This window comes from Penaeus monodon, chromosome 16 (genome assembly GCF_015228065.2).
Source record: "Penaeus monodon isolate SGIC_2016 chromosome 16, NSTDA_Pmon_1, whole genome shotgun sequence".
Lineage (NCBI taxonomy): Eukaryota > Metazoa > Arthropoda > Malacostraca > Decapoda > Penaeidae > Penaeus > Penaeus monodon.
Window position 1 is genome coordinate 18821616 of NC_051401.1, and position 11296 is coordinate 18832911.

The window sequence follows — 11296 nt, forward strand, 5'->3', positions numbered from 1 at the left end:
TCTCTCTCTCTGTTCCGCTCTGTCTCTGTCTCTCTCTCTCTGTTCCGCTCTGTCTCTGTCTCTCTCTCTCTCTGTTCCGCTCTGTCTCTGTCTCTCTCTCTCTCTGTTCCGCTCTGTCTCTCTCTCTCTCTCTCTGTTCCTGTCTCTCTCTCTCTCTCTCTCTCTGTTCCGCTCTGTCTCTCTCTCTCTCTCTCTGTTCCGCTCTGTCTCTCTCTCTCTCTCTCTCTCTGTTCCGCTCTGTCTCTCTCTCTCTCTCTCTCTCTGTTCCGCTCTGTCTCTCTCTCTCTCTCTCTCTCTGTTCCGCTCTGTCTCTCTCTCTCTCTCTCTCTCTCTGTTCCGCTCTGTCTCTCTCTCTCTCTCTCTCTCTGTTCCGCTCTGTCTCTCTCTCTCTCTCTCTCCTTCTCTCTCTCTCTCTGTTCTCCTCTCTGTCTCTCTGCTCTCTCTCTCTCTCTCTCTCTCTCTCTAACGCTCTCTCCTCTGTTCCGCTCTGTCTCTCTCTCTCTCTCTCTCTCTCTCTCCTCTCTCTCTCTCTCTCTCTCTTCTCCTCTCTCTCCTCTCTCTCTCTCTCTCTCTCTATTTCCCCTCTCTCTCTCTCTCTCTCTCTCTCTCTCTATTCCCCTCTCTCTCTGTATTCCTCTTTTCCAGTCCATTATTTGACATCATTAACCATTTTCCACTTTGATTCTCCACTGTTGATTACCTGCAAGAGCTATAGAATCCTTAATAATGAAAACTGCATATAGTGAAGATAAAAGGTTAATGCCATTGTGTATCTGTGCATGGCATCATCTAGATGAAGAAATCCTGCCTCTAATCTCTCTGCATTTGACCAACACGCATGCCTAGTCTTCTGATTATTGTAGGCCATGACTGTACATCAACATATGCCATCCACAGTGGTGCTGTAGCATATGATGACAGGATTGGCATCTATGGATAATGGAATCTATGGAAATTAAATGTTCATGAGATATTTACTGATTATACCTATCTTAGTATTGAACATGATGGCAGATACATGTAGTCAAATGTGAACCTTTTATTGAGGTTGATCTGATTGTCAAATAACAATATATTGTATGCAAATACCTAAGTGTAACTTTTGAACCATGTTGAATATGAGATGTTTCTTAGGTCATGGTAGCTGAGGTTTTTGGAATAGCAATCCTTAAATAAAACCAATTCAGCAAAGTTTATAATGTCATTTTTGTGAAGGCCTTTTACAGTGTTTAATAATCTCCTATTTTGTCTAATTCCCAATTAATATCAACCTGTAAGTTCTTTTGACACTTTGAAACAGCTGTGTGTGATGCAACCTGTACATGGAGTGGACAGCTGCCAACAAGAGTACACAAAAATCCCATATACTCCTGTAAGGTAAGCCATATCTCGCTGTTTGAAAGCAGTTTGTATTTTTGTTTGGGTAAAAAAAAAATTTACTCTTGCTAGTATTATTCTCCTTTGTTATGAACATTTCACAATCTTGTGTATATGTTAGGATTGTTAAAATTACCATTTTACTTGAAATTTAAATTTTTTTAGTACAGCTCACTTTGCCTTCCTTTTTGCTCTTGAGAAATAGTTTTTCTTGCTTTATTTGTACGTAGTAATTATGAGCTACATAAATGTTGACGTATCAGAAAGCCAAATTTCTCCCTGGCCATCTGCCTTTGTGGTAGTAACTGATAACTTGTAAAAAAAAAGTCCTCAGATTTTATCAGCCAGACTCTCCTTGCATCTTTTCATCTTCATTCATAAAATGCTTTGGAATCTACAGGTGTTTTTGGGTGGTGTTCCCTGGGATGTCACAGAAGCAGCTTTGAAACAGACCTTTTTACACTTCGGTAATATCCAAGTGGAGTGGCCTGGTAAAGAAAACTCTGCAAACCCACCACGAGGATATGTGTACATCCTCTTTGAACATGAAAAGCAGGTCAGTTTGTCATCAGTATTTAAAGGGGACTTCCTTTTTTGTTTGATTTAAAAAAAATTATTTTATGCATTATTATTCTTGGGCCAAAGCTACTTTGAGTGGCTGATCACGGGGGTGTTCTTCGCTTTTCTGACATTTTCCAATGTACTGTATTCAGATGACAATAGACAATTTTCCTTGCATAAACTCATTATTTTTTCTAGGTAATCCATAACCCAGTACAGTAATAAGAACGAGTAGTATTGATATTTTTGTTATTAAAAAAATATATACTAATATTCCAGTTTCAGTAACACAGCCAGTACTATTCCACATTCATTTAATGATGGAAATAATGCAAAAGCTCCTTTCTAAATTCCCATTGAGTAAGTATCCAATTGAATTCTTATGGTGTGTTCCTGCTATCCTGGCCCTCAGCCAATTTTTTCCAGTGACAGCCAAAATTTTTCATGTCATCCAGATCAGAGGTTAATATATATGTATATAATTTTTCAGTATGTAAGCATATGTAGATGCATATGTAAGCATATGTAGATGCATATGTAAGCATATGTAGATGCATATGTAAGCATATGTAGATGCATATGTAAGCATATGTAATGCATATGTAAGCATATGTAGATGCATATGTAAGATATGTAGATGCATATGTAGCATATGAATGCATATGTAAGCATATGTAGATGCATATGTAAGCATATGTAGATGCATATGTAAGCATATGTAGATGCATATGTAAGCATATGTAGATGCATATGTAAGCATATGTAGATGCATATGTAAGCATATGTAGATGCATATGTAAGCATATGTAGATGCATATGTAAGCATATGTAATGCATATGTAAGCATATGTAGATGTATATGTATATGTAAGTTTATGTATATGTAAGTTTATGTATATGTAAGTTTATGTATATGTAAGTTTATGTATATGTAAGTTATGTATGTAGTTAGTATGTAAGTTTATGTATATGTAAGTTTATGTATATGTAAGTTTATGTATATGTAAGTTTATGTATATGTAAGTTTATGTATATGTAAGTTTATGTATATGTAAGTTTATGTATATGTAAGTTTAGTATATGTAAGTTTATTGTATATGTAAGTTTATGTATATGTAAGTTTAGTATATGTAAGTTTATGTATATGTAAGTTTATGTATATGTAAGTTTATGTATATGCAAGTTTATGTATATGCAAGTTTATGTATATGCAAGTTTATGTATATGTAAGTTTATGTATATGTAAGTTTATGTATATGTAAGTTTATGTATATGTATTATGTATATGTAAGTATATTATATGTATATTATTTATGTATATGTATATTAATGTATATGTATATGTATATTATATATATATTTATAGATTATATATATGTATATTATATATATTATATATATTTATATATAATATATATATATATATATTATATATATATATATTTATATATATATATTTTATTATATATTATATATATTATATATATATATTATATATATATATATTATTTATTATATATTTATATATATATAATATTAATTATATATATATATATTATATATTTTTATATATATATATATTTATATATATAGATATTAATATATTATAATAAAATTTTATATATATATTATATATATATATATATATTATATATATATATTTTTATTAATATATATATATATAATATATATATATATATTTTATATATTATATTATTATATTATATTATACATATGTGTATGTATGTAATGTATGTAGAAATACACTTCAATAGTGAAACTGTTAAAAGTAATCACGGGTAAATATTTTTCAGGTGAGAAAGGGTGTCTTGGAATATGACTCAATGGTCTCAAAACTAATATTTGAGTTTTTAAAAAGATACTATTAGATACAGAAAATCAAGAATGAAAGTTCAAGTTTGAAAAAAAATCAGTACATTACTTGCAAAGTACAGTTTGGTGTTTGGTTTTTAAAGTAAAATAATAAAGGTAAATTTTCAGTTTCCTATAGTTAGATATTGATAAGCCTGCAGCTTCCCCCCCCCCCCTCTATATTACAGGCATGTGAAATGTTGAATTTTAGATCTAATTATTTTGATTCCACCTTGTCTTGTTTTCTCAGTAAATTTAATGAATTACAGGTGAAATCTCTACTGTCCTCTTGTAGCCAAGATTTTAGCATTGGGGAACTATTACTACAAAAATTTCATCTAGACGGATTCGTCAGAAGGAGGTAAGAACTTTTTTTTTTTCTGGGTTAAGATTGTCCTTAGACATGTGCACTACTACAATTTGGGATAGGGTACCAATTTAGTTTAATTTTATGATGGTTTATCATTTTAAACATAGATAATTGTTGACCCTCAAAAGATGTCCCACCGTTGGGACATCCAGAAAATGGACCATGTGGGCTGTTGTTGATTCCGGCCGTCTACTGGGTGTCTCAAGCATGAGTGTAATGCAATGGGCCTCGGTGACATCTGTTTTGTCTACATGGATATTTCGAAGGGCTTTCTTATTGCACGCGTAACCCCTAGTTATGTCATGAGGTCATATAAAGATGTTATAGTTACTACTTCAGTTTACCTGGATTTTTAAGTCCTATAAGGGTAGTGAGTAGGAGGGTTATGAGGCCAGACATAGACAGAAAATAATAATGAAACGAAAGGCAAAACTATGGAAGGAGGAAGGGAGCCAGGCAGGTAGGCAGAGGATTGGGTACCCTTCACTTATGGAGTTTGGCAACTTCCTTGGGAAGGGATACCCGTTATTTGTGGGTAATGGTATTCATTGCCTAGTCTTTCATTTGCTGTGGTCACTTAAAACTAATGTGGGGTGAAAACCCCCTGTCAGCCCAGCTGAACAGGAGGTTCATGCCGAATAACCTCAATGCGGAGGAGAAAGGTGATATTAATTACTGGCACAGCAAGAAGGGTTGCTGTCCTTTATGTGGAAGGACCACAACAATGTCAACAGTCCATACCACTGCAATGAACGGGATAAACTGTTGGTGGTAAAAACATTTCAATATCAGCAATCGATGTTGGTGATCAGATAGCCAGTTACTATCCAACGATTCGCAAGTCCACGGTCTGGTACAGGAAGGTCTTCTTTATTCCTCTTTGACATGGCCATTTGTCAGTACCTGTGCCATCCATCGTTCCCAGGGATCTGAGGAATCACAGAAGGCCTCAGAGTTGGCCTTGCCTCTGAGCTCTGGAGGAGTTTAGAGAAGGGGCCTTCTCAACCAGGAGCAGAGCTGCAGCAAGACCCTCCGTTGCAGTGAGGCACACACTGCAGCAACAGCGGCAGCAGTAGCGGCAGCAGTGGCATGCAATTTGGAGATACCTGATGTTTAGGTATGCTTGGGACAGGTTTGGAGGAGCAGTAGCAAGAGCTCCTGTGCCGACTGTATGTTGGATTTTGTACTTGAGGCTGCTTCAAGTTGTGGTATGCTGCCTTATAAATACAGTGCATGCAAAAAAATAGTGTATATAATTTTTTTTTTTTTAGAAACTGATTTACCCTCATGATACCCTTGGCAAATGTGGTACTGAGAATTATGCACATGGCATTATTAGAGTCTGGACTCTATATTAAGACTTCCAACCATTGTAACAAATGTTGAGATTGCATTTTAGCTTACGAGTACACAAAATATTGTTTGGTTCTCAAAAGCATAAACATTTATAATCAAGTCTATTAACCCTTTCCCAACGGGTAGTATTCATAGTGGCCTGGGCCCCACTTCTAGGGCTCATATCGTCACCCTAGCATGCGCGACCGCTCATGCCCAATACCAGCATCCCTTGCCTTTTCTTCGTAATACTAAGAGCCTATGTTGTATTTTCAGTATTATTATTTTCTAAGGTCTCTATTTGCCATATTTCCTGATAAATCAAGACTGTGGAATATTTTTGTTGTATATAGACTCCATAGTTGATCATTTTTGCTCCATAGTCTGAATAAAATAAGCAGTGTGTGGTATCATGGAGTTGAAACTGTAGGTTTTGTTGTATTTTTTTGCATTTTTTCTTTCAAGTTATTATATAGAAACTTTAGTTTCTACAGGTTTATATTATTACTTCCATATAGATATAATTATGTACAGTGTTTTTATAAATATGTGATTTTTTTTTTACAAAAATACTTATCGGTATTTTCACGTGGTTTTACATTATCACTTCGTGAATACTATATAATCTCTGGCCAATGTTGTCGATTACCGATGTAATTTTTTTCACACTAACGTCGGAAGCCCGGGAAGCCTTTATGAAATGCATAGTATAGGGAAAATGAGTGTTTAAAAACTACTTAATCACATTTTCAGTGGCAAAAAAAAAAATTTTGCCATAATTGTAAAAAAAAAAAAAAAAAAAAAGGCATGGCTATACATACACCTTGGCATGTACGTACATGCCACCGGCAGATAGTCCAGGCATGCCCTGGCATGTACGTACATGCCACCCATCGGGAAAGGGTTAATGAGATGTAAAACTGGAGCTTATGCCCTGATTAGGTTGCCTGCTGTGGGTGGTGTACACGGAGGTCCCCAACAGAGGCCACTTGCCACTATAAATACTGCCTGGAAGGTAGGGTGTATGGCACTCCAAAGGAACTGTTGCTAGTGGGTTAACTATTAGAAAGGCCCTGACAGAAATCTTGGAATTTTCCAATTAAATGTTAATGTTAATGTTTTGTTTTTATTATTATTAAACAGGTACAGATAATTCCATGGGTGATCAGTGATAGCAACTATGTCCGCTGTCCATCATATCAACTGGATCCTGCAAAGACTGTATTTGTTGGTGCACTGCATGGAATGTTGAGTGCAGAGGGATTGGCTAACATCATGAATGACCTGTTTGGAGGAGTTGTGTATTCAGGTATTATTCTTTTATAACATTTGTTTTAAATTTAGCCAATGGAACAATTCAGTCAAAATCTAGCTTCGTGCAAAGTAATAAGCTGGTCATATATAAATTGTCATTGCTGTCATTGAGGGGGATAGAGCCTTCCAGAGTAGGCTTGAAGTCCCACTAGCTTTGTATACTGAAGTAATGTATGGTAGATAAAAAAATCCATATTTCTGATAATTCATTTGACTAGCTGACTATAGTGCCTGATTTGTAAAAGCCATTGTAATATTGGCAACCCAGTGATGACAAGTTGTTCCCATACCATTCTGAGTCATGTATAGTCATCTGCTCATTGAAAAATTAGAAGTGCAGGAAATTTACAACTTACTCTGTTTTTGGCTGCAGCATGAGCAGTTTTCCAGGAAGTAACGCTTTTTAAGTCTGGTTAAGAGGGGTTCTGTAATAACATTATTCAGAGCCATACTTATAACCCACTTCAGCCTACACAATTGAATAGAAACTTGCCATCCTGTATTTGAATTCTGTTACTCTTGGCAGAAATGAATGCCTATTGTTATTGAGTTAAAGGGATGGAGACCTATGAACACCATGTAGCACCAGTCTGTTAACAGTTTGAAAAATGTAGAAGGGGTTGCATGTGTATGTATATATATATATGTACGTGTGTGCATGTGTACGTATGTGTGTGTGCATGTGTACGTATGTGTGTGTGCATGTGTTCGTGTGTGTGTGTGCATGTGTTCGTGTGTGTGTGTGTGTGCATGTGTTCGTGTGTGTGTGTGTGTGTGCATGTGTTCGTGTGTGTGTGTGCATGTGTTCGTGTGTGTGTGTGCATGTGTTCGTATGTGTGTGTGCATGTGTTCGTATGTGTGTGTGTGCATGTGTTCGTATGTGTGTGTGTGCATGTGTTCGTATTGTGTGTGTGCATGTGTTCGTATGTGTGTGTGTGCATGTGTTCGTATGTGTGTGTGTGCATGTGTTCGTAGTGTGTGTGTGCATGTGTTCGTATGTGTGTGTGTGCATGTGTTCGTATGTGTGTGTGTGCATGTGTTCGTATGTGTGGTGTGTGCATGTGTTCGTATGTGTGTGTGTGCATGTGTTCGTATGTGTGTGTGTGCATGTGTTCGTATGTGTGTGTGTGCATGTGTTCGTATGTGTACATATGCATGTGCTCGTATGTGTGTGTGTGCATGTGTTTGTATGTGTACATATGCATGTGTGTGTGTATGTATGTGTACATACGCATGTGTATGTACGCATGTATAAACTAGTTTCTAGAAGTCTAGTTTCTTAGGAGATTAGAAATGTGTGCTTATAAGGAAAGTAATGGGGAGGGAGAGGGTACATGGTTTCAGTAGGATAAGAGCAGCAGCTAAAATTTGGAGGTACAGAGGTTGGCCAAAGCTAGAAATAAAAAAGCCACAGTTGCTGAAAAGACATGGCTCAGTACATGAGAATTAACCCACTTGGCACAGATGGGAAGAATACATGCTCTACCCACTGTAATACAAGTTTGTCTTGACACACCGATGGCCTTACAAATGCTTAGTCACCACGGAGTGAGTCAGTAGTCCTATTTGTCTCACCTGTTTACCCTTTCCTTGAATTTTGGAAAGTGCTCAATAACAATTAATAATCATATCATCAATAAGAATAACAGTATTGATATCAATAGTATGAGAAAGAAAACACATTTTCCTGGTTACTTGTGCATACTGCTAGACTCCTTGCAGGCTGAGCACATGTGGAGCTGTCTGTATGTAACAAAATTCATAACAAACTACAGGGGACATTACATAAGTGTGTGGTTCACTCCATACCTGTATATGCACTACCATCAGCCTGTCATAGAAAATGGGGTGAAATTGAGTTGTCAGTAATGAATATGGTTATTAATGAATATTCTTTTAAGGTGTATTTTGCAAATGAGGAAAGTTTTAATTCCTAAGATACTATTTGTGGTATATTAAACAGTAGTGAGTGGCTTACAAATATGAAAAAAAAAGAATTACAGTACTGACATCTACAGTTTTTTTTAGTTTAGAAATATAATTATAAGAATGGTTTCCTTCTGTTACAGGAATAGATACAGACAAGCACAAATACCCAATAGGGTCTGGCCGAGTCACCTTTAACAATGTGCAGTCGTATAGAAAGGCAGTGAGAGCAGCATTCATTGAGATAAAAACACCCAAGTTTACCAAAAAGGTAACTTTTAAATGTAGATAATTTTATTGCATGTATAAATGTGGTTGTGTGGGATAAAAATGTTACTATCTAGGTTTCTATTTCAGGTACAGGTGGATCCTTATCTGGCTGACTCTCTCTGTCAGCTGTGTCAGATGCAGCAAGGACCATACTTCTGTCGAGATGAGAATTGCTTCAAGTATTTCTGTCGATCATGTTGGCAGCTCACTCACCAATGGATGCCCATGGTGGCCACAAGCTCTCATGAGGAACTCCAAGCTCCGTACACAAACCACTCTTAGCCGAGTTATTTAAACTAATGTTTGTATTCTGATGATAATACCATCTAATTTTAGTTCAAAATAATTGGCAATTTGTGTATTCATGGTCCATGTCCACTCATATGTTGAGGTTAATGAAAGGGGGTGTATATTTTGTGGTGTAGAGGTGTGTGTTTTAAGAGACTGTACCATGACTAAGGTGTGAAATTTTTGTATGGACTTGAGGTGGTTGACCTATTGCCATATATCAGGTTGATTGTGGTGTTGGTTTAATGTTTTACTGTGTGATTGTCATTATGATACTCTATGAAGAGGGCATTCATAGTAGGTTGAATAGGATTCCATCAGCTTTATTGGCTTGCAAAATGTGGTTTTATTACTGCCTAAAATACTATTAATAACACAAGTGTTTTTAATATATCATGCTGAAAGCTGTATGGAAGAAGCCAGTCAGCTTCATATTATTTTAAGATGGAACTTGCCATTTTTAGTGCAGCACACCTAAGCACTTTATATTTTTTTTTTGTTTTTATTTGTGTCGGTCACAAAAGCAAAGGAGAAAGTATCCATTAGGTTTTTAGTTGGTGTTTCATGCCATGGTAAGAAATTTTCAAGTTTGAATTCTGCTTATTTGAACATAGGATTCTCTTTTTGTATGTGGGCCAGTTTTAGAGAACTAGTTTACATTTAGTCTTATTTTATGGAATTTACAAATATTTTGATGGGCCCATTGACAATAGCATTGAGTTTGGTCCAGGTTTTCTATCTTAAATTGACTTTCACCTCCCCAAGGTCTTAACTGCAAAGGAATGAATTCACCCCCAAAGTGTTTTGTCCTCACATTCTTTTTTAAAAGGTGGGGGCGTGGAGGAAGGTGAGTCTAAGCCAACAAAGAGTGCTTTGTTTCCTGCCTTCCTCTAGTAGGGAAAGTAATCAATTGTCTTTTGTTTGTTTATCATGACTTGGTGATTGTCGTAGATTTTTAAATCGCTCATAATTTGTAATCTGCTGGAGCAGTTGGGCCTCCGTGCAGTGGGTGACCATTTTAATGTTTGGTACGAAATAATTGCCTAGTAGGAAGGTGAGGGTGTCTTCTTGTTAGTTTACTTTTTTGCACAGTACTACTAACTTTTACTTAATTTCTAATAGCTTGGGTTTTTGGAGGGAAGGAATTCCTAACATGGCAGGTCTGCCAAAACATTAAGTGATTGTTTTGAGTTTAAATCCACCATTGCCTACATCTTGTGGTTTATTGAATTTTTAGATATTAATAGTAGAAACATTTGCTTTATAAGAAGTGGTCATTTTACATATGGATGAAGGTCAGTAATTTCCGTGAGTTAATCATTAGAAAAGTGGACTGGTATCTAGGTGAATTGTTGCTTTTAATTTACATGGGAATTGTATAACATGTTGCTAAACATGTATCTTTTACTACTATGGAAGGTTATTTCGTTGATGACTTGGCTTTGTTGAAGGATCTCTCTTTTTGGAATTGCCACTGATTAAGCAGTAAAAGTTTACTGTGAAAATGCAAGGAAGTTTTCACAATTTCACAGTATTAAGATCTTGTGATAATTTGTGGTTTCCTAGATATGTATATTTTTTGAAGTACACGTTCTGTTAATCAAATTTCATTTTGTTACTTTTGTATAAGAATATATTCAAGGAAGTTGAAGTTTCTTTATCCTTTAATTTGGTATATCCTATTTACATATTTTCAAAATGCAAACTTGATTAGTTTAATAAGTACAAGGAAGGAATCATCTTGTAACTTGTCTAATACATTCACCAGAGGCTAAATATGCTCCAGTTAAATTGCAAACACTTATCTATATTTGTCCCAGAAACAGATGTAGCATACAGCCTGTATTCTACAAAACACATTGGATTGTTTCGAAATTAACAAATTTGCATGGGACATAAAGGCTTTTGAATACCAGTTTTACATAAGTATACTTGTTAGCAGAATTAAAATATGAGAAGGAAATTTCTCTATTTCATGTTTAA

At 35.7% G+C, this 11296-nt stretch overlaps 1 pseudogene; it reads left to right on the top strand.

The window, feature by feature from the left end:
* Positions 1 to 9812, top strand: part of LOC119582617 — a 24117-nt pseudogene extending 14305 nt beyond the window's left edge.
* Positions 9813 to 11296: the final 1484 nt, after the last annotated feature.